The 23,130-nt window shown below is 39.2% G+C and overlaps 1 protein-coding gene across 1 annotated transcript in view; it reads left to right on the plus strand.

Moving 5' to 3' along the window:
- NXPH1 (neurexophilin 1) overlaps positions 1–23,130 on the plus strand; it is a 281,080-nt gene that overhangs the window by 134,918 nt on the left and 123,032 nt on the right. The gene's annotated exons all lie outside the window — the stretch shown is intronic.

The raw sequence follows: 23,130 nt of genomic DNA on the forward strand, positions 1-23,130 counted from the left end.
TAAATAAGTGCACCAAATTCTTCCATAGTCTAAGCTATGTTCTAAGTATGCATTCAAAATCTTCATTTATTCAATCCATCTACACATAGTGAACGTTGGCTCTGGGGTGAGCACGGCGTTGTGTGCTGGAAGCACAATAATGAGCACAGTAGTCACTGTCTGTGCCCTTGGGGTGGGAGTGGGGAGAATGGGGAAAATAGGAGATCAACACTACTCAATCTGTTCCACGAGGAGGAAAAATTACAGTTGGGATAAGAGCTACCAGGGAGACACAGAGTACTATGGCGTTTATAATAGGAAGAACTAATTTCCCCTGAGGCCTTTCCACTGAGAGGAGGCTTCCTTGAAGAAATGACTTTTAAGAAAAAGGATGTAATGATGGACATTCTAGACAAGGTAGCCCACAGAATAAAGTGGTAAGAGAGTGTGTATTCTAGGACTGAAAGAAGCCTCGGGCCCAGAGCGTCAGGAGGGGGTCTTGTCAGGTGAAGTGGGAGAGTTATAGCTGGACCAGATCATACGTGACTCTGTAGGTCATGTTGATGATTTTTATCTTTAGCCCTTATTCAAGATGTAAAAAGCCGTAGAAGACTTTTGAAAAGGCAAGAGAAATGATAGATCTTTGTTTTTAAAAGGTCAATCTGGTTGTTAAGGGAGTACAGATTACAGTCATTAGAATATGCGTGTTGAAATCTGTGTGGGACTATTGTGATGGTCCAGAGTGGTGGTAGCAGAGAGTAGAGAATAGATCTAGGGATATTGACGGATTAGATAAGGGAGGTGAAGGAGAAGAACGCATCCAGGATAACTACCGGGTTTCTGACTCGCTCCCTATGTGAATGACAGTTGTTCTTCTTGAAATACTGCCCTACTCTTGGGTTCATTAGATCATAAACCCCTATAGGGTCAGAGCTATGTTTCTGGAAAAAACTAATAAGCTTGAATATTAAACTAATCAATTCTGGTATGCATGTTCCCTTTTTACCCTGAATGGCCTTTACCGTTTCATGGTCATAATTTACAAATATCTACTCAAGGATTTAGAAATTCTTTCACACAACAGTGTCAAAAAATGCAAATAATTTTATTATTAGAACTTTGAAATGATAATTATAGTAATGCTTGTATTAATCAAGAATTCTAAAAGCTCAAATCCTGCCGTATTGTTTAATGTATTTGCATAAGATTCATGAGGGCAGCTAAGTTATGAATTTCCATAACAAGGATAATGCAAAAAAAAAAATCGACTTTGGCAGTTTCTAAACCTCTCATCAAAATTTTTATGTAAAAGAAAAGTCCGTTTATCTATGCATTTTGTTCTCAGCTGTGCTAGAGAATTAAGAGGAAGTAAGACTGGATGCAGAAACTTGAGAATTACTCCAGGGGCACATGTACCTTCTACTATCACTAACCTCTCTTTTGTACTCTTCCCAAAACCAGTAGTTACAATCTTCGCTGTGGTGATTGGGGAATATGTGTGTGTAGTTTCATTAACTGCTTCAGTCTTCCATCTGATTTTTCCATTGCTAGCCTCAGAAACTATGTAGCATCCACTCCTTGCCCACCCTTTTATCTATCCATCCATAATTCCAGCCATAGATCCTGTTAAACATTTATTTTAGAGTGCGTACTGTGCATGAGGCACTGTGCTAGTGACTTTGGACAGAGAAAAAGTCTATAGAAGCCAGACTGAATGCCTCCCAATGTTGCTTGCTTCCTGGTATTCATGCCCTGTGTAGTCTCAACACGCAGTGAATCACGGCCTGTCTGTTTGGCTGATCGAGTTTGACAGAGGTGATGATGTGCAATTTCCAAGACTTGGTTTTAAAGGGCATTATATCGTCCATCTTGTTTCCTTGGATCTCTTGCTCTGAGGGAAGCTAGTTGACATGTTGTGAGGACACTTAAGCAGCCTTGTGGAGAGGCCGATGTGGGGAGGGACTGAGGCATCTGTTCAGTACCAACTTGTCAGCCACATGAGTGAGCCACCTTGGAAGTGGATCTCCCAGCTCTACTCAAACCTTCAGATCACTGCAGTCCCAGCCGACATCTTACCGCAATCTCATGAGAGTCCCGGGGCCAGAAACACCCAGCCAAGTCACTTCCAAATTCTTTCACCACAAAAACTGTGAAAGATAATAAACGCTTCATATTGTTTTAAGCCACTAAGTTTTGGGGTAATCTGTTACACTGCAAAAGATTCTAATACTGGTCCCTCCAGTATTAGACTGTACTTCCCAGACTGTACTTCCTTCTATAGCAGGGGAGAGTAGTGTTCACATCTCAGCAGTGTCCCAATCAATAATAAAGAAAGCTCAACCATAGCTTAAGCACACACAGATTTAGTTATAATTTGAGATTTTTGGAATTCAAAACATACGTAGATAATAGTAGTGACTTAGATTTCCATAGCAATTTGCAGTTTACTTTTGCAGTTTTCAAAGTGCTTTCACACAGTATATTATAACGGTAGCCCTCTGAAAATAGTGAGGATTTCAGAAAAGGAGCTAGTTATTAAATCTGTTTTGAGTATCTATCATATGCCAGTCAGTGAGCTGGGCACTGGGGTCGTAGCAGAGATCAAGGCAGAAAAAAATCTCTCTGTTTTCACTGAAGAGGGCAGAAACACTTAAATGGTTACAAGAGTCATACTTGCTGCCAAGGTTCAAGCACAAGTTGCAATGAAAACATAAAATAGAGGGAAGCCAAAGTAATACGAGGGTAAAGGAAGGCTTCACTGACGAAGCTATAGTTCAGTTGAGACTTACAAGATTGAGGGAGTTATCTAAGGGAAAAAATGTGGTAGAGGGAGGTGAGGCTGAATATTCTAGTTATATAAAGCCTGAGTCAGGGTAGAGCATGTTTAAAAAACTGAAAGAAGTCAGATATGGATGGAGTAGGATAAAGAAGGGACAGATGTTGCTAGATGATGCTAGAGAAGTAGGCAGGAGCCAGCTATTCATTACCTTTGACAACGTAGGACCAAATGCTTGTAAGAGTTACGGGGAGTCACTTGAAATGAAGTGCAAGGTCGTATGTGGTTGAACTAGGACTTGAACTGAGTTTCTCTTTTCACTCCTTTCATTTCATAGCATTTACTATTTCTTTATTACAATATCCTTGACAGATAGACAGCAAGTAACCAAATACTTGCTTTATAAGAGAGGAAGGAAACCAAGATTTAGTGAAGGCAAGGAAAGACTTACCTAAAATTTTAACTCATCCATGGTAGAGCCTAGAACTTGGAGGTTAGTCTAATGCTCATGGAACTCAGGTTTCATGACTCAAAATTCAGTATGTAATTCATTTTGTCCACTTGCTTTCATTTGCTCTACATGATTGTTCCACCTGATTGCTAGAAGCACATTTAATGTGTGTTGCACAGGGTAGATACCTGGGTGACTATCAGAAAACCTGAAGGCTTGTCCAGCTGCAGCCGGGCCTGTCAGACCCCTTAGGGACTTCTAGGGATCATCTAGAAGGGAGTCAGGCATTTGTCAACTTTGAACGCCTCAAGCTTCAGTACCTAGAGAGAGTGGAAGCAAAGTTGCTACATCAAAAATGAATTGTGTATTTGTCATGAGGAGCAGTGAGAAGAGACAGCTGGGAAGAGTCCATGCTGTTCCACAACTGCTTTGGCCAAGAACTGAAAAGTGTAAAATGGGTGGTGGCTGCCAGTTAAGGAGTACAAATTAGGCTGAGCCCTGTGGCCTGCTTCACTGGGGAAGTGGGACATAAAGATATGGACTAGGCTTATGACCTTTCACGTAAGAGAACAGAAAGAAGGTGCAAAAGGGTTCCGGAACACTGCTAGAGAATGGATATGGGTGAAAGATAGTGCCAATTGAATATGGAATTTAGAGGAGATAGTCCCAGGCTGCTATTATTAAGAATTTATACTTTCCCTGTCTATGACACTTCGAAAGATTGAAGGGACAGAGAAGGAGAGAAAGAGGCTTTTACATGGGCTCTTGCATTTAACTAACATCCATTGATTTATTCCTGCCAGAAAAAGATAGGAAACCAAGGATGCTTGAATCACTAACCAGAGACGGCTTCCCTAGGCAAGGAGAAGCTATTACTCTGCTTTGAGATTAGGAGGCTGAGGATAGGAGAGGGGCTGATCCTTGGAAAATTGCAAAACTGCAGAAGAGGCAGCAACTGAACATATTTTCCTTTTATTTTTGAATGTTGCGATGTCTGAAGAAAAAGATATCAGTCATAGTACTGACTGGCAGTGATCCAGCCAAACCTCTGGATAGCTTAGAATTCTGGTGATTGGCATTTGAGTGAAGTTCCCTGACATCCAAGCTAAGTCTGCTCTATTCATGCAGGCTGACTTGTGTTGGTCATTTTTTTTTCCTTCTTGTGGGGAGGGAGAAAAGAAGCTGTGCGTGACACTGGGACCTAAGGAAGGAATCGCCTTCCTTCAAGCTTCAGCCCTTCTATGAGTGAAATGTTTTATATTCTGGCGCTTAGCAGACAAAACTATTCTTATTTTCTTAAGATTTTCTTTTACATTTGGAGGTTTTTTTTAAAAAAATCTAATCATCAATTCATTCATTCCTCTGGGGTTTCTGAATATATCTTCACCCCTGAGAAATGCCAAACCCCTGAGCAGGAAAAGGGGTTATGCTCAAAGACTAAATAGGAGTCCATTATATTCACCTTCCACCTCTGTAATCAGAGATTGTTGGTCTAAAATCCGAGAACACCCCAGGTTTATTGAAATTTTCTCTACAGAGGGGTTAAGATGGAAGAAAAGAAAAGAAATATTTTACATTTTTCTTTTCTCACTTCCTTTCTTCCTTCTCTTCAATGGAGATTTATCAAAGACATATAGGTATCAAGCGTTGGGGGAAACAATGGTAAGCATGATGTGCTAGAGTCCTCACAGAGCTTAGAGTCTAGAAGGAAACATACCATGACAGTCCAGTGTATTAGGAGCCATAATAGAAAATTGTAGGGAGCTAGATGACAAAGCAGTGACACTCAACTAATTTGGGAGGAAGGTTGGGAGGGGGTCAAAAAAAAAACTCCCCATAGAAATGCATTTTAAACTAAGTAATAGTGAGTCAGGTGAAATGGAGCAAGGCAGAGCATTCTCAGCAGAGAGAGAGCAACAAGGTAAAAAGATCCAGAATAGAGAGATGGTGGGATCATATTTTAAGGCTTTGAGAGAAGTTCATGTGGGTGGGGTGAAGTTTGGTGGTCACGGTGTTGGAAGAGGGTGTTACTAAGGGTGGGGATGGAGATAGTGAGAAATGGTGCTGGAGAGATAAGCTGGGCCCATTCATGAAGAGCGTGAAAGTCACGTTTAGGAGTCTGTTCAATGGAAGGCTAGAGGTTCTCTTACCCAAAAAGGTATAATGAGAACTGCACTGACTTCTATATCATCTGCCAGTGCCCAGATTCATTACGACTTCACAGAGTCGTATGGACTCTGCCAGTATGGAGACCTGGCATTTACAGAGCACTGCCTGTATTGCCGGGCATTGTGCAGTGGTTTATAGGCTCTGGAATCGGAGTGTCTGAATTTGAATCCTAGTGCTGCCGTTTATTAGCGATGTGGCCCTAGGCAAGTTACGTGACCCCTCTGTGCCTTGGTTTCCTTACCTATATGCAAAGCTTGAATGCTAATAGTACCTCTATCATATGATGGTGTGAATTTTAAATGATATAAAGTGAGTGCACAATAGATTCTAAGCATTCAATACACGTTTGCAATCGTTATTGTTGTTATTATCCCCATTTTACAGATGGAGAGACTGGGCTTCGAAGGGTTTTGGTTGTGTGTTGCACAACACTTGGTGAGAGAACTGGGGTTTGCATTACCCTAGTGAAGGATGCTGCACTTCTCTGTTCTGGAAGAGGGAGCAGACATTGGACCAAGGAGTAAGAGAGCAAGTCCTGGAGGGGCCCAGAGCAACAACTGCAGTGACAGGGGTTCAAAGACATTTGCCAGACGGGTAGCACTTGAGACCTGACAAAGGATGAGGGGGCTGATAGCCCAATCCCATCTCCTCTTCATCCCTGTTGGAACTCCTCTAAGAGGTTGGGTAGAGGAAGTTATTCTTTCATGCTACATAGCCTGGTAACGGAGCTCTTGTTTAGAGGTGGGAAGATATAAAGAGGTGTTTATCTTCTCGTCGCTCATGGCTTGCAGTTAGAATGCAGTTATCTGTGGGGTCTTGCACAGGGAATTGAACACATCTGAGCCTCTCAGTTCCCCCAAACTGTTAATAAGCTAACAAGCTAACTTTTCTTCAGATATTACTCTGCATCCGGTGCTATTTCATGTACTTTATATGTATTAACTCAATGAGTATTCATAACAAGTCTATGAGGTTGTTACTATTATTATCCTCATTTTATGTATGATTAAACTGAGGCACAAAGCAGTTAAATAACCTTCTCAAGCTCATACAGCTAGGAAGTGGAGCCGGGATTTGGCCGTAGGCATTCGAACTCCAGAGCCTGAACCCTTAACCTCCATATTCAGAACTGTTTTTGTTGTGAAAATTAAAAGATGCTATTGAAGCATCAATACTATTGGACCCCATTCACTGTTGGAGCTCAGCATAGGTTAGGTTTCCTTTTTTCCCTTACAGATTTTCTTCCTCAGCAGGAAAACTAGTTCTTCCAGATTTAACAAACATGCAGTCATATTTTTATTATGTGTAAGTTATTACTTTAAGTTTCATTGGGGGATCAAAGATGAATGAGATGTCTTGCAAGAGGTCAAGATCCAGCGAGCCAAACATTCATACAGAAAGATAGATGTACACCCAGAAGTCTAACCCAAGACAAAGTATTAATTGTTATCATAGAGGGATAAAATGACATAGAAATACTGTCAATATTATGGGTTCTGAGGATTTGTTCAAAAGGCATTTGTGACTTATTAGATCCCCAGCCACTGATTCCAAGTGGCACCTGTGGGACCAGAATGGAGACTGTCCTTAAGGTTTGAAGCTGTTTGTGACCATCTTTTTAGCATCTAGTTCATTTCACAATCCTATTGTGGTCAAGGTAACTTCAAATTATTGTCTATATCTCAGTGGCATTTTCTCATTATTCACAATCTCATATTTCTTGTGTTGCAGATATTGAAACATTTCTCTGGCTCATTTTAGTTTCTTTAGACTGATGATATAAGAATTGCTTAGGTAACCAGTACAATCTATGTCTCTCTCTTTTTTTTTGGGTGTGTGAGGAAGATCAGCCCTGAGCTAACATCCATGCTAATCTTCCTCTTTTTGCTGAGGAAGACCGGCTCTGAGCTAACATCTACCGCCAATCCTCCTTTTGTTATCCCCCCCAAAGCCCCAGTAGATAGCTGTATGTCACAGTTGCACGTCCTTCTAGTTGCTGTATGTGGGACACGGCCTCAGCGTGGCTGGAGAAACGGTGCCTCGGTGCGCGCCCGGGATCCGAACCCGGGCTGCCAGTAGCGGAGCTTGCGCACTTAACCGCTAAGCCACCGGGCGGGCCCTATGTCTCTTTCTATGTTAAAAAAAAATTGACTTAAGGCTATTCTATAGCACAAGAAATGTTATCATTTTTCATTTTGATTGCTTTTCTATATCAGAGATGTCAGTAGTGTTCAAAGTCTTGAGTTCTACACAGTGTTTTTATAGATCTCTTTTCATTGGGAAATATCAATAATTTGTGGGAATTTGTCTAAAATCAATCTATTTCTGCAACATCTGGTAGCATGAGATACTTCATCTGGACTGCTTATGCTTTGATAAGCCTCTTTCTTTTGTGTTTTTAAAATATAGAGATGTACATGCCTCCTCAATTTATTGGTGCCTTTCTATAAGAAATCCAACCTGCTGATAGGTGCCCATCTCTGCTTGTGGCGTCCAAACAAGGCATGCTTGCTCTGCCTGGGGGTGGGGAGTTCACTTGGTTTTGTGTTTCTGCTGCAAACAGTCTTTCATTAAGGATCTTGAACTGGGGCTTTCATATAACACAGAATTTCTTACAGAGTACTTCAATTTTTTCAATAACACTTGATATGCTCATCCAGGGGTAAATCATAACCAGGGTTACTGATAGCACAGTCAGAGTAGTAGAGAGTCTTAGGAACGAGGAGACCACACTCCAGTCTTGCCACTCTTACCTCTAAGTGTCTCATGTCTGAGAAACCTTAAATCTTAAATCAGTTTTGTGAATCTGTTTTCATTTTCACTCACAATCTGGCAATGTGATATGCTTTGGCTGGACTGTTTTATTTCTAGAAGCTTCTTTTGTGTTTTAAAAATAAAAGGATGAGTATGCATTACATATGCTGGAGCATTTGCAATTAGTTGGTGTTACTCTCTTAAGTGGCAGGGAAGGACAACTGCCAGCCTTGGCAATCTTTTCAGGTTCTTTTTCATGCCAATTTGCAATTTGTGACAGTGCCATGTTTTTATCAGGAGGGTTTATTGAGCTTTGGAAATGACTACTTCTTGACTTGAGTAGGTGGATATTTGGCAAGAGTCATAGAACTGATTCTTCTTCAAATACTTTTCCATGGGGTTATTTGAGATAATATTTCCGGAAGCTCAATGTGGAATAGACATTGTCTCATTACCAGTTATCACAGAGGGATTTGGAAGAAAGTTTGCTAAAGAGATCAAGAAATAGTGACATAGATAGTCTGAATGGACACACCCTGTCTTAGGTGGTTAGATAAGAATGGAACTGGTTGAATAAAATCAAATGAAAATTTCAATCCCCAAACACTGAGGAACCTGAAACACTGAAAATTCTAATCCAAAAACGTTCTGTTTGGGAAACTGTACTAGAACCTCCAAGGGTGAGAGTGGAAGGGGAGAAAATTGTGGAGGGAGGCTCTGGTACAAATGGGTTTAAGAATTAATTTCTGGCATTTTTTTTTCTTTTTACCATTTGACCTCCTTCCTCCGTTTCTCCCACCTCCCACCCCCCGCCCCTGGCAACCACCAATATGTTTTCTGTATCTATGAGCACCTCAAAGAGCAGGTAGTTTAGTTTGGAATTCAGACTTGATTCATTGAATCTTAATAGAATCCCATGTCATATGCTCAGGGGCCCACTATATTGCTGGAATGCAAGTGACGACTATGGGGTCTGAGAGGAAATGACATCCCTGAGTACTGAGATGAGCAGAGAAGATTCCACGGAAGATGGAAGTTTTGTTTGTTCTTGAAGGTAGATACAAGTCAGAAAGGGGGAAGGTGGATCAAGGAAGAGCATGACCAAAAATTCCAGGAGTAGGAATGGCATGTTAACAGAATAATGAATAAATATACTTTGAGCAAAAGCTTTACATACTATAAAATAAGCTGGAGATGTGTCTTAGAATAACAGTAGTGATTTTCAAGCCTTGTTTTTCACTTCTCATATTCCTGTGGCAGCAGCACCAAGGCCTTTCTTTGGGTTGGTTTTTTTCCCTTGCTTTTATGTATTCTTATAGAAGCCATGTTTGAGATGTCTGGGGTAAAGAATTTCAATTGATTTGAGTTGAGGATTTTAATTCATAAGACTATGAAGGAAAAAATAAAACACCACGTAATAATATAGCCCTTAGAAAAAACATCAGTGTTGACATTAGGTAAATATTCAGGCAATTCTCTACGACTATAAAAAGATGGGTGGAAAGATAATTGATAGATAATCAGAAATAATTTTATAAAAATGGGATCACACTGTACATGCTTTAAAAATTCTATTCTTTATTTTTAGTGATAAATAATTTCAAGGTACAATTAAACATTTACATGCCACAGAATTCAAAATAACATTTCTTTTCATTGCCTAGCCATATCTTAAGCACTGTTTCTCATAAACTTTAATATGTAGTATGTGACATTTATTTGAGAATAGTTGCTTGGGATCCTTCATTTTTAATTTTCTGGGCTTGTGTATGTAATTCCAATTCTTATCCACAATGCTGCATTTATTCAGGGGTGGATTTTTTTAAATGTTACAAATATTATATTGATTGACATTCTTGGATTCAAATAGCAGAAACATAACTTGAACTAACTCAGAAAAGAGAGAATTTACTGGAACTGTAGTGGGACATCTAATGTAAAGCAAGAAGGACAGGCAAACTGGGCCCCAGGACAGAGGGAAATAAGGAATTGAATTTCTGCTTTTCTCTGCATGTTGGTCTCCCCTTGCACAGTAGACCAGACATCCACACTGCACGGAGCATGGTTGCTCAAGGCTATCAGGCCCGATATCCCACAGCCTTCCAGAGAAGGACTGACTCTCTTCTCTTAGTTCTGGCTTGAAAGATTTTGAGGAGAGTCATTGGTTTGGCTTGGGTCAGGTGCCCCATCAATTTTTAATGAAGTCACCCGGCACATGATGGCAACTGGAGTCCTTTCTTGTATGCCTGGTGTGTTCTAAGATGAGGAAGCTGAGCAGCCACCCTTCCCAAATTGGTGTTAAATATGTTTATATAACTACACTTGGCTTAAAATATAGAGAAACAGGGGAGGGGCAGTTAAAATGCTATTGTAAGATCATAAATGTTCAGAACACTCTAGCACTTCATTTTTTACAATTATAGAAATAATGTTTGATATATGTACAATTTATTTACATGCATGCTATCATCTTTCTTTTTATACCTTTACATATTAGCACTACACAGAAATTCATGGGAAAAATATCCAGGCTCTTCAAGTTGGTAATTTAAGAATAAAGCAGGGTATTGTTATCAGCATGGAAAAAAAGATTCAAAACAAGTTTCTGGTGGAATAAAGTCGCCTGCTTTCACACCTGGATAATTGACCTTTAGAGAAAGAAAATTTAACTTCTAAAATATTTTTACTCTGCTCTGGTCCGTGGAAACAGACTATAGATGAATAATCAAAAAGGGAGACTTAATCTTAAAGTATAAGATGAAAATAGACACCTAGAATAGAATCTGGGAATCAGAGAATGAGAGATGGAGCTGAACTATCTTTGTTTGGCAGGCCTGGCTACTTCTATTATGTTAAGCCATAGGGTGTAAGGTTGAAGAGCAGAGCTTCTGGCAGTTATAATTTTTTATAGGTGCAATATTGGTTCCTAAAGTGTTACCATCCAGAGGGACAAAGTAGCTATGCTCACCAGTCGCCAGGAGAAGACAGCTCAGGACTATGTGGGTGGAATTTTGCTCAAGACAGGAGACGGTGGCAGAGTGGTTTCATAGGGAGTATGTATGCACCAGATAGAGTACCAGGGTCAGTCTGTACCCAGCAAAGTTGAGGATGTCGAGATCAGCTTGGACACTGGGCTCCATGGACAGGAGACAGCAGCATGGGCCACACAAACAGGACAGGTTAGCAAGTCAGAAAAAGGAATAAAGATAACCTGAAAAGAAGTTGGTGAATAAACATTAAATCTTGAACCAAATATGAATCTGAGGCTGGCTGGTTGCTGTTAAAGAATATGTTCAGGGAAAGGACAAATAGATTGGATGACGGGGCTACCATTCCAGCTGTACTGTCCAATAAGTAGTCACTAGTCACATGTGTCGATTAGACTGTATTAAAATTAAGTAAAATAAAAATTCATTTCCTGTTTCACTAGCCACATTTCAAGTGCCTACTGACCACATGGGGCTAGAAGCTATTGTATTGGACAGCGCGAGTATGGAGCATTTCCATCATAGCAGAAAGTTCTGTTGGATAGCACTGCAGGTCCTGACAGTGAGCCTGAAATGGCAGTGAACCTGAAGGCTTGACCTAACACCGTGGCTTCCTTTTTTTTTTCCATAGTTATTAGAGATTGACTGTGTTGGGAATCCACTTGGATCCTAACACTAAAACAACATTTTGGGCAACTGAAACTTGGTATCTGGCATCACTAGAGAGACAAATACTGGGGTGAGTTTAGATATGTAACTCTGCATCTAGAGTCCTCCACTTCTTCCTTCCAAGAAAGTCTCTGCCTCTCTGTAGGCCACCAGGCAAAGACTTGTATTGGTTATGGTTAGCCAAACCCTAGAGCAAGTCCTTCTGCTTCCAGTCAAGACTCTACCTAAGCCACATGAGACAGTTGACTAATCAAACTATTTTGAGATGTTGCCTCACTTTCAAAGGAAAGTCTTCCTAAATCTGGGATTTAGTGGTAAGATCAGATCCTTAACCTGTGTCAGGTAGATACTTTTCCGAATCTTCTTTCATATACAGACAGCTCCTGCCCTATTCTAAGAATGTAGTAGGTTAAGATCCTGAGACTAAAGCCATACATTTTCTTGCAAAAACTTAATCTGTTCATGGGGGAAAGAAAGATGTTAAAAAATGGAATCTACATTTTACCATTTAGAAACATTTATTCTTTGACTCGGTGTGTTTATTTTATCTTAGATCTTCCTTGCCCTCATCAGTGATTCTTCCTAGGGATATTAACCTCTTTTCACAGTAATTAACTCCAATTTTGTTGAATTGGTGGGCAATTCGTGTTTGTATTTTTATTTATTTTTTTGCCAGATTTTGCTCTTTTTAAAAGGATGTTGAGGAGGAATGTCAAGGCAACTCATAGAAGCTCATTCTCCCACGTCCTGAACTGTTCCTATTTTTAACTCAACATTTTTTTTTTTTAAACTGCAGCAGCTTACTGAGGCTATTAGGCTACTATTCAATTAGATATTGCTTCTGTGTACACAATGGCACCCCAAGAGCTCTAAAGTGCTCATGCAGTTTCAGAAATGTTTAATTTGCTACCAGGGAATAGTTTGGTTCAGAAAAGCAGGAGGAAAGCAGAAAGGAGAAAGTAGGATACCATTTCTCACACCTATGGGTACTAAGGAAAGATAATAAGAACACTGAAAGCTAACATTTATTGAGCTCTTAGCATGAGATAAGCACTGTGTTTTATCTTCATGTGTTTTATCTTATTTGACCTTCACAAGAACCATTGGAGGTGGGTAATATTATTACTTCCATTTTGCTGATGAGAAAACTGAGGCTTGGAGAGCAAGAGGAATTTGCATGATGACACAGAGCTAGTAGGTGGTGGATTTAGGATTTGTCCTCCAACTGTTTGATTCTAGAAACCATGTTTTTAACTACCACTTTTCCTTAGTTGACTAAGATGGCTAAGTGGTGCTGAACATATTCTGTACTTTTCCAAATGTGTCTTTCCTCAAGCAGGGCTGGAAACTCTACTCCCAGTTGACTTTTTAAGTTCTATCATGCTTTAAGATCTAGATTAAATCTCATCTCCTCCAAGATTTTCTGTATCTCTCCAGCCAAAATTAACATTCTTCTCCTCTCTTAATCCTATAACACTTTCTGTTTCCATTATTGTCATTTTTCAAAGTCTGCCTTGTATTAGAATTTTGTGTCTAACCTGTGAGCTTCTAGAGAGTCAGCACTTTAACTCATGCAAGTTACTTTTCCCCTGGTGCCTAGAATAGTGTCTTGACTATAGTAGGTACTCAAAATACTTTTGTTGTTAATGATTTTGAAAATATGCTAGCAATTTAATGAACATTGTATTTTTCTAATTCTGGGTTGAAAGGAAGGATAAAAAGGCTGAGTTTTCTTTTTTGACAGTCTCTTTATTGCACTTCATTATGTTTGAGGACAAGCTATCCTTTAAAAGTGACCTCCAGGGTTATAAGCATTTATTCACCAGATACTAATTGTCAACTTTCAGTCTTCTAGGAGCTGGGTGTATAGTGGTGACAGAGACAGATTGTATCACTCTTCTCTTGGACTTTAGAATCTAATAGAGAAGACAATCATAAGCAAGTTGCCACCTAAATATATAACTATAAATGTGCTGTGAAGGAAACAGGGGATGCTAGGATGGAGTAATTGAGGAAATGATATTTAAGGGAAGACAACGGGTGGGAAGGAGAGAGCCCTGGGATGAGCAGAAGGAAGAGTGTATTTAGCAGATGGGATGTCACGTGTGAGAGTCCTGAGGTGGAAAAGAGCTTGAAGAATTGAGTCACCATCCACTCAGATGTCATGGAATAGATAATACAGCCACAATTACTTTCTGGTGGTCAATTCTCCATCATGCATGCATGACAGGCTTTATATGTATTGTATTGTTATAGGTTAGACCACGCCAATATTTCCATTTTTTAAGGAACCTTATTGGCCAATTACTTAATGGGTAAGTCATGCATTTTGTAGCCTTGTTTATCTTTGAAGTTGTACATTTGGTTCAAATTATAGTATCTCACAAATTAATTATAATATTTACTATTTATTGAGTGCTTATATGCCAGGTTCCATGTTAACCATTTTATTCATATTATTTCTTTCAATTCTCTACAACAGAGTTCTCAGCAAATTTTTCTGTAAAGGGACAGATAGTAAATATTTTAGGCTTTGCAGGCCACTTGACCTCTGTTGCAACTATTTAACTTTGCTGTTTTAACACAAAAGCACCTATACATGGTATGTAAATAAATGGATGTGGCTGTGTTCTGATAAAACTTTATTTCTGGATACTGAAATTCGAATTTTGTATAATTTTCGAATATTATGAAATATTCTTTTTTTAAAAGAAAATGGATTTATCCATTTAAAAATGTGAAAACCATTTCTTAGCTCACAGGTTGTGCAAAATCAGATGTCGGGCAGGGTTTGGCCTATGGGCTGTTGCTCGTCTGTCCCTGCCCTCCTCATTGTCCCCATTTAACTGACAAGGAAGCTAAGGTCAGTGGGAAGTAACAAATCTTTTGGGTTCATGGAACGATTTCCTAATTGTTTCTGTTGTATAAATCCTATTCCCCAATCAGATTGCATGTTTCTCAGAGGAAGAGATTCTTTCTTCCATTTGTCTTATTTCCCTCCACAGCAATGATGGGCTTGCACTTTGCACTTCCAAAGTGGCTTGACTGTCCTTCAAACAGATTCTCTGAAAGTGACAGAACTGTAGGATTTTGGGGAATACATAGCAATTGTGTTTCTATTTTAGTCTCCTAAAATGCGACCCTGAAGACTGATTAGAAATATGATTAAAATTCTAGGTGCAACTCTCATGTCACGTTTGTGGAATTAGTGTCATATTATCTGTTTTCACATGCAAATCTCGTAAAACACAAAAAAGTTGATTTCTCTTCCTTTGTGGAATAAATTGCCCTCTAGTCTCCTAAACCATGGGGGATTCTTTAATTTCTGGTTTTGAAATTGTGCCTGTGGAGTCAATTAAAGGTGAATGGAGCTTTTAAAACCTAAAAAATGAGTAAATAAATGGAAAATTCTTGAAAAGAATCATAATCGTTAAATAATCTGTGGGTAGACTGTCTTGCTGTGTTGCTGTCTCTCTGTCTCTCTTTTCATTTCCCTCCCTAGTAACCTTAAAATTAGAATTCAGATGTGACGGAGTTGTCACAGGGATGTATTAACATCTAGAAAATGGCTAATTGTTTTAACAATGAGCACTGGCTTTGTTATTAGGGTACTGGCCATGGCAGACATTTTCTATAAATTGAAAGACTTAAAGTACAGAGTACTGAGGTTTTGGTAAAAAGTATATTTAAAGCAGATATACGTTATGTCACCTGCCAGAATACATATCTTTTTACAAATATTTCAGCTTATGATAAAATTGTAAGCTGTCAACTTAAAAATGTGTGAATGGATACAGTGTTTCAAAATTCTTCTGGAGAGTATGATAGCAACAAATTTTAGAGACCACTGATTTAGGGAATTTCTTTTAAAATGGTATCTCAGAAAGCTGGACTTTCAAGATCCCGAATGATGGTCTGCCTCTAGAGCATACGTTGTCCCGGACCACCTCTCTCCATCCTCACGTTTGCGTGAATGGTAAATGTAGCATAAGAGGATGGAGAGCAAATGACATGCACATAAGCTACAGTAGTTTTGAAATAGGTCCCTTTCACTTTCTAGTATTTGAAGGAAGAGGAAATGTTTTGATGTTTACTTTGGATAGGGACATGAAAGGGCTGTTTTGAAGTTTCATATATTTCAGACATGCAGAAATATGTCATCGTTGAAAATGGTAAACAGCTGGAGAAGATAACTGGCTTGAACAACTGGAAAAGGGAGTTAGCATTACCCTGTTTAGAAGTCTGGAAACAGAGAAAGCATATGTTCTTAACTACAGTGTACCTCAGCAGCATAGAGGCATAGTCTATATGTTTATAAAGCAGCCATTCAAGCTTAAAAATATGCTTCTCTTTGCTTATTTGCGGGACAAGGCTGTGGAAAAACATAAATTAAGCCAGTGGGTTCTGACCTCAGCAGCTGATTTCCACAAAATGTTGGAGAGTGTTGAGGGGAAGAGAAATGAAGTTTGGCCTCAGTGGAGTCTTCTCAAGGGAGAGTTGGTGGCAAATTATATTTCTCCAGAAGTCGACTTAACTTTACTGTGGTTCAGTGAAGGAAGATTGTACTTAAAAGAGCCCTGAGGTCCCCAAAGAATCAATGCTGCTTCCAATTGGCACTTTCAAATTTAAACAAATTATTGTCTTGTGGAGGCTCAGCCTTCTCATTAGGTTTTCATGGAGGATAAACTTTCTGCATTTGCTGCGGGCTGAGTACGTATGTATTTCCATTAATTAACCAGGCAGAAAGCAAAGAAGCCAAAAGATGAGCCAGCCTAGGTAAGACTCAAGAGTTCTTGTACCTGACTAAAAGCTACCTAGGTTGACAAAAACAAAGTTATAACTTCTACACGGTTAAGTAGAATCCCAAGGTGACTGGCTGGTGAATTATTTGGCCTCAATTTTTTAATTGCAACATTATCACAGTCTTCTTTGGAAACACACTTTTATCTGTAGTTTTAAAATTGATAGTATGTTTTCTGTGATATAAAGAAGGAGTGTAACTAAATAATAATTAAATGTCAGCATTTGATTTTAAGAATTTAAGCTCATCTCATTTTGAGCAATCCCAATATAAGAAAATATGAAACGAAGATAACAAATATGGATTTAAAGAAGGTATAAACAGAATTTTGGAACATTTAAAATGTGATTGGATTTACAAATAATTTATTTCTGACAAGACATAATGAATGTGAAAGTCATGTTTACAAGTTGAAAAGCTGAAAAATAACAACCATTTGGTAATAATTTGGTGAAATTGTCTAAAATTAAAAAATATACAGACATAGGTATTTCATAATTTAGTCTATATTGTGGAGCTCCATTAAACACTGTAAATATAAATTGGTAATTGGATATATGATATTGCCTTAAGCTGCTAAGCATTTGTTTGGAACTTGTTTGATAAAATTAAATTTCTAAAACTGTAATTTCCCACAATTTGTGAAGGTTTAACTTACTTCTACAGGTTCCAGAGTGTTCTGAGTATATTTTAGTCGAGCTTAGTTTTCTTGTTATTTGTGGTTTTGGGGGGCTGTTTTTCTTTTGAATTTTAAAGCTTCATGTCCCAATGTAAAAAAGCATTGAACAAAGACCATCGTTCACCGTCACTTTTAATGAGTCGTATACCCATTTATGACTCAATTTTACAAAGTGTTGTCTATTCTTAAAAGGTTATTATGAGGACAGATAAATAATAGATTCAATGATTTTTAAGTTACTCAGATGATTTAATTTATAAATTAATATTATGTTAACACTCAAAACTCTTTTAAAAACTTAGTATATAAGTGTGATATGTCTATAGTTTGCAAGTCACAGAAAAGACAAATGGTATATATATTCACTTATACATTATGTATTTTTTTCCGGGGATCTTGTGCTATTCTTTTGTTTGAATGATATAAAATTAGGAATGTTAAGGACTAGTGTTTTTTCCAAGGTGAGCAGTGAAGCTGAGATTGGGAAGTTATTTCCTGCTAAGTAAGTAAGTTCATTAACTCTTTCTAACTTACCTGGGGAAGTTCTGTTCAGGACAAAAGTGACAGTGTTGGTACAGAAATACAGTACTAGAAATGATGAGTGTGTTTGAGAATCAAAGTTTGAAAAGACGCCGAATACTGTTCGTGAAAGGAGTTAATAAAGACATTGAGGTATTATGGCTCTTAGAAGAATGTTTCCTGCTAAAATGGCCCACAAAACCAGCATCCACCATTGCCAGAAGGTTTCTATTGGAATGAACTTTACTATTATTTCTTTTCTTAAGTCAGTTTACATAGTCCAGTTCAACTATCATGCCTAGGTCTTTACTGTGTGTCCACTGGAGATTAAATATGAATGCCACTGACTTTTCAATCTGACAAATAATATTCATTAAACATTTGCTATGATTTATAGAAATCAGATTTTCTAATCCTCACAATAGCTCTCTAAGGCATATATTGTCATGATCCTCATTTTACAGTTGAGGGTGCAGAGTCACAGAGTGGTTAGGTAACCTGCTCAAGGTCACACAGTAAGGAGTGGTGCCAGGATTTGAAAGCAGGGAGCTCCAGATCCCATGTTCCTCGTCACTGCTTTACTTCAGGAGAAGCACTTGAAGAGCTCGTCCTCTAGTAGAGGAGAATAGGAAACAAGTGATTTTACTATAGTAGGATAAATGCAATCAAATAACTATGCACAAGATGCAGAAATACTATAGAAAAGGGACTGTTAATATTGTTTATGGGAGTAGTCTTGGGGACGGAGTTTACAGAGCCAGTGACACCTAGGCAAAGTATTGAGGATGAAGAGAAGCTTTCCAAGAGGACAAAGTGAAGATGGCATCCACAGCTGAGGGAAAAGTATATGTAAATGCAGCGGGCCTGGCACTCCATCATGAGTTTGAGTTTGTGTAACTACACGTAGTTCAGTAATGATAGATGTTAAATGGGGTGGGAGAGGGTGAAGTGAACAGGAGATGAGAATAAAGAGATTGGCAATGAATACAAGAGATGAGTCTTTTCAGCCAGAGTAAAGGGCTTCAGCCATTAAAGGGTGAGATTTGTTAATTAGCTAGATTGCTTAGGTTGACAGATTTGTGGTGGCAGATGGGATGAGTGGGAGACCAATTAGGGGGCGAGTACAGGAATCTAACCAAGGGCAATACCAGCTCTCGGGTGGGCAAGTAGGTGGATGGTGGACCATCTGTGTTAGAGAAGACAAGAGCAAAAGCAGGCTTGGGAAAGGTAGTGAGTTTGAATCACAGTTATACAATTACTGGGTGAGGCACTTGGTAATATTTTGTACTTCCTTTTTGTCTAGAATTTCCTTTAATGCCAATTTGAATATGCAGGTGTTCTAAATATTGACTCTTAATGATCTGTTTCGTGGGGACATGTACTCAGGGGAGCCAGTGCTAAAAATCAAACAGCTTCTCTCTGTTTGCTCATCCAGACTTTGGAGTTGTCTAAAGAAGGATCAGAACACTGTGAGTAAATGCCTCCAGCTCTGCTCATACAGTCAGATCCAAGATATAAAAGCAAGGGGTAGGGAGGGGTGAGCAGCAGCTATAACCTTTATATTTGGCAACATGCCCTCCTGCTCTGAAGACCAGTCATTCTTTAGCTTCTGTTAGTGCTGATTATACAGAAAACTGCACACCACCTCGCTTTGATTTGGCCAATTGAAATGCCCTTTTAGGAAACAAGTGACGTTACCAAATTGGTCAATTCCTGGATCAATGCATATCTGAGAGATTTTTGCTGCAGACAGTGGTCGTTCATTTCAGAGCAGTTAATTAGCAGAGGTGTTATGAAAACATCTAGCTTTGCTATAGAAAGCAAACAGGCTTTGGATGATTATTAAGCAGTTCTTCTCCTGTGTTCCTTCCTTGATGGAGTTAAAGCCATTAGGATTTGAATCCTGCCCATGCTCACTGTATAGAGCGTATGTCATTCTCTCCATCTTTATTGCTATTCATATTGAGGTCAATTACGAGCTGCTGTTTAATGTCACCGTGAAATTGTTCAATTATTTTCTCTCAGCATCTAAGCAGCTATCCTCAAAGGGATTTAGAAGGAGTGGTATTAACACTGAGGAATTCGTAGGAAGCCAGCAGCCCTAGATGGCTCTCCTTTTGTATTTCACCGCTTCTCAATTAAGAGATCCAAAATGCCTGATAAGTTGTTAATGAATAACTTAGTATCCAATCTTCTCTTTGGTTAATATTGAGGAAAATAGACATAGTTCCTTTCCTTGGTGGTGGAGTCATAATTAAAGGAGAGAAGCTGTTGTCTTTGCCACTCCCCCCGGCCCCCTTATAACTAGACTTTTCTGGAGTCCCAAGGGCTTGTGTTTATTCTAAACTAGTGAACCATTAGGGTGAGTTTTCTTTTTCCATTTTAATGTTGGAATGGAGGGAGGGGAGAGGTAAAAGCAAAGTTTTTTTTGCCGTGAATCACAAGTTTATTTGTACAATGCCAGTATTTCTTATTTGCATTTTATAAATAAAATGCCCTTGGATCTCTGTTACTATTGTTATGATTTGCAGGGAGATGCACAGAGAAATATTTAAATAAAGAAACAAATATCAGTGCTTACCTAGAAATATCTCATGTTCCAGTTACTGCTTTTTTCTCTGTAGCCTAGTTTGGGTCTTCTGAAGTTGCCCAACTGCTCCTCATCCTGCTCTTGGCTCTGGAATTTGGTTATCTCTATAGCAATGCAAAACCAGCAAAGTGTTTCTTTGAGACCTTTCAATTCATTTATTCATCCAAACTATTTTGTGCAAGGTACTGTCCTAGATGTTCTTGGGGGAAGGGGAATAATTGGATAGCATCAGCCAAGGATCCTCTTTCAAGGAGTTTGGAAGCAGTACACATGTAAACAGCTAACTCTAATACAAGGCAGATAAACTAAATGTTACAAAAGGAGCCGACAAAAGGCTGTGGGAGAACAGATGAAGGAACAGTTCTAAAGGGATGACCTCATGGAAGAAGAAACATTTGAGCTGAACCCCGAGAGTGAGAAGGATTTTTATAGGGAGTGTGGGGTTGGGGATTCAGGCTGAGGAAAAACCGTGGCAGTCACAAATGTCATTACCCTCTATGATTTCATGGTCTTAACCATTCCCTGCCACTGCTTTTGTCCTGCTCTTCAGGATCCTTCTCTTTCCTGTTGTTGTACCATCTTCCAGTCTTATTCATTTGTGTGTGTGTGTGTGTGTGTGTGTGAGAGGAAGATTAGCCCTGACCTAATATCTGTTGCCAATCCTCCTCTTTTTGCTGAGGAAGATTGGCCGTGGGCTAACATCCATGCCCGTCTTCCTCTACTTTATATGTGGGACACCTGCCACAGCATGGCTTGATGCACGGTGTGTAGGTCCATCTGAACCTGTGAACCCCAGGCCACTGAAGCAGAGAGTGTGAACTTAACTACTATGCTATCGGGCTGGCCCCCAGTCTTATTCATTTTTATATCTTATTCTCCATGTTGCTACCACAGTAGGCTTTGTAACTCAAAGTTTCATCCTGTCTTCCCTGCTTGATAAGTACAATAGTATTCCATTGCCCCCAAATAAAGACTGAGATTCCTGTCTTAGACTTAGACCTTAGTACGCGGTCTACCATGATCTGGTAGGTACCTGTGTCTGCCATTTCATGTCTTTCTGCACTCTAACTCAGGATTACCTATTTGGCAAGCATACATTCACACCTATTTGTCTTTCTGCCTTTAATGCCTTCCTCTCTCATCTGCCTATTCAACACTAAGTTCAATCACTTTTATCTCTACTATAGTTAGCGATTGACACCTGGTTTCCTCAACTAGTACTGCAGGCTAGTGTGAGTGGAGCAGGTTAAGTAGCACCACTACAAAGTGCTATTTAACCAACCTTATTCATATCTAGTTGTGTCCATGTTACCCTCTATTGTAGGGATTCTTTTGGGGGAGGAGGGGTTGTTGGTTTATTAGTAAATAGAATTTCAGCTTTAGTGATTATTTATGTACCTTTTAGTGCTATTATGATAATTAAGCAGATACTAAAATAGGTTCATTTTGAAGAAAGAGCTTCAGAAATGAAAAAACAAAGGAATGGGGAAACAAGAAATATCTGAGGGGAATATTAGTAGTTGAAGAGGACAAGGTGGCGTAATGGAAGGTGTTTTCCAACATCCATAAAACTCCTTACTAAGAAAATATATATTTATACAATCTTGGTCTTCAAATGAAAAATTAGATTCATTCATTCATTCAGTAAACAATTATTGAAAAAAGGCCAATTGCAAGACACTGGGTATGTGTTTTATCTGAGGCCTCTGCCTGTTTTTTTTCCTGTGTTGACTCTTTTAATGGATCCTATAAACCCGTGCCAGTGATTGAGAGGAACCATGTAAAAAGCTAATTTGGAAACCTGGAATCCACCTCAGGGGATTTTGCAAGGCTCCGTTTATTTCCTCTTTATGCTTCACCTCACTCAGTGCTTGACCCACTTGGCTTCTTGTGGTGTTGGCTCTCCTTTCTGTGATGTTTAGGCTAGGTTACCAGGCTTCAGATTGCATTCCTATGCCATTCACTTGAGAGGTGGGAGGTCCATTGTTCTGGCCTAGACTGGCTTGCAGACTCTGTAGTCTGGACCTGCAGCAACTTCTAGACTCTGTCTGCCCACGATGGCGTCGGAGAGATCAGACACAGGTGTTCAGAGCAGATTTGTGGATTATGTGATATGATCAACCAGACCTAAGTCCTGAACTTTAAACCAGTTGCCTTCATTGAACCTTCTTTCTACCCTACTCTAAGATTTGTATTTGACGTTTGGTTTGAGAAAAATATTTAAATTTTGTTGCATAATATAAATGGACTGCTTTGGTCTCTTCAGGAGACTCTATACAAGTGCAAATCTTCCATTTGTTAAAGAAAAAGTATGTATATATATTTCACATATTTTGATAATAAACTTTTCTTTCCTGAAGCTTATGCAATGTTACCATCATTCCTCTTCTTTGAGTGTTTTTAAAAAAAATCTCACTTTAAAAAATAATCAGGGGCCGGCTCCATGGCGTGGCGGTTAAGTGCGCGCGCTCTGCTGCTGGTGGCCCGGGTTCGGATCCCGGGCGCGCACCGACACACCGCTTGTCAGGCCATGCTGTGGGCGGCATCCCATATAAAGTGGAGGAAGATGGGCACAGATGTTAGCCCAGGGCCAGTCTTCCTCAGCAAAAAGAGGAGGATTGGCATGGATGTTAGCTCAGGGCTGATCGTCCTCACAAAAAATATATATATATAAAAAATAGAAAAATAAAAAAAAAATAATCAAACTTCATTTTTTAGTATATGAATTTTAATCTACTATGGTGTTAAGACATAGG

The sequence above is a fragment of the Ceratotherium simum genome, chromosome 1, assembly GCF_057802395.1.
Source record: "Ceratotherium simum simum isolate JZ-2026a chromosome 1, ASM5780239v1, whole genome shotgun sequence".
Lineage (NCBI taxonomy): Eukaryota > Metazoa > Chordata > Mammalia > Perissodactyla > Rhinocerotidae > Ceratotherium > Ceratotherium simum.